Source organism: Triturus cristatus, chromosome 4_2 (genome assembly GCF_964204655.1).
Source record: "Triturus cristatus chromosome 4_2, aTriCri1.1, whole genome shotgun sequence".
Taxonomy (NCBI): domain Eukaryota; kingdom Metazoa; phylum Chordata; class Amphibia; order Caudata; family Salamandridae; genus Triturus; species Triturus cristatus.
Genome location: NC_140586.1, coordinates 939,946,272 through 939,948,069, shown reverse-complemented (window position 1 = coordinate 939,948,069; position 1,798 = coordinate 939,946,272).

The following is a 1,798-nucleotide window of genomic DNA, read 5'->3' as shown; positions in this document are numbered from 1 at the left end:
GAGTTATTGGAATGAGTAAAATGAATTGAATTAATACTAAGAGTTGAAAGCAAAGAAGTAAAAAAATGGATAAATTGACAAGCGAGAAATGAAGAGTTTAATTGATTGGATTCACTCCTACACTCGGCAGTGCATCGTGTAATGGTACCAACAGAGGTGTCAATGTGTTCTGTTACGTTGTCGCGTGCAATTGGACGGAGCGCGCATCACGTTTTGCACGCCATCACAGTTTGAAAGAGTACATGATTTACAAGCTCTGAGTACGTCGGTGTGCATCTCACTATCTGTTTTGATATTTCACAAAGGATTCCGTCCTACTGTGAGTTTGCACCCTTGAAGAAATTATGAATGCAAGGCAAATGAAGCAAGTTTAAACAGAACTGGGAAATGAGCTTTTCAACACAGGAGGTTTTGGCCACAATGGACTGCGATCTACATTTAAACGTACTGTTTATTTCGGCATATCAAGTTCGATCACTTTTACACATAGCATATTTAATCAATTAGACATTGTGAAATGTTTTTGTATCATGCACTAAATATCATTCAACTCGCAATGGAAAATCACGTTGTTCTGAACATTTTGTTAAACGAGTGTGAAATGACTCGGGCTTTGAGGTTTCCGTGAATTGTTTGTTTTAAGACCATGAGCAAGGGCCTGTAAAGTGCAACTTGAGCAGTCTGTTTTCAGTGTTGGGCGGGCTGGTTTGAGCAGTCCGTGTTCAGTGTTGGGCGGGCCGGTTTGAGAGTGAACACGTGTTCATGCACCTGTGGAGGAGAAGGGAGGTGGGATATAAGCTGCACCAGCAATCAGCAGTCGATTTGGCTCTCTGTTTCAAGCAAGCCGGTGCTGTAACATTTGTTTTAGATGTTCCCAGGAGCGCGGATGTGAAGCGAGTTTGGAATATTTTTAAAAAGTGGGATTAGTCAAATGCCACGGTAAGCGTATCTTTATGTCAAGTTCAGAAAGGGTTTTTCAACTGGCGGCACGCAGACGGGAGATTGAGTCATAAACGTATTTACTTCTGCATCCTGTTAATTAAGGGAGGGACCGCTATGTAAAGCAGATGGACGATTTAATACAGTGATGGTATTATAGAGACATGAGAATAATAATCAGTATATGTATATAGATGTGCATGAATTGTGTTATGTGGTACAAATGAGTTACAACGACGTTAAAATGTATTTTTTATTCTAGATACCCCTGACGAAGGGACTGCGTCCCGAAATGCATTGGGTTTTGTCAATAAAGATGTGGCACGTGGAATCTACCTTACCTCCTATGTTTGAGTTATTGGAATGAGTAAAATGAATTGAATTAATACTAAGAGTTGAAAGCAAAGAAGTAAAAAAATGGATAAATTGACAAGCGAGAAATGAAGAGTTTAATTGATTGGATTCACTCCTACACTCGGCAGTGCATCGTGTAATGGTACCAACAGAGGTGTCAATGTGTTCTGTTACGTTGTCGCGTGCAATTGGACGGAGCGCGCATCACGTTTTGCACGCCATCACAGTTTGAAAGAGTACATGATTTACAAGCTCTGAGTACGTCGGTGTGCATCTCACTATCTGTTTTGATAATCCCCTGTGTCACTACCTTGGGTGATTCCTTGGGGTCCCAGCGATTCTACAGGCTCTAGGCCTTGTGTCTTTTCCAGTCGTGGTTCCTATACCACTTTTTTGGTATATGGTTTGGTACGCCCCTAGGACCCAAACGTGTATTTGTGCTATTACTGATAATTGCTAACTTGTAACCTAAGTACTTCAAACTCCAGCGTCATAAAGAGACTAG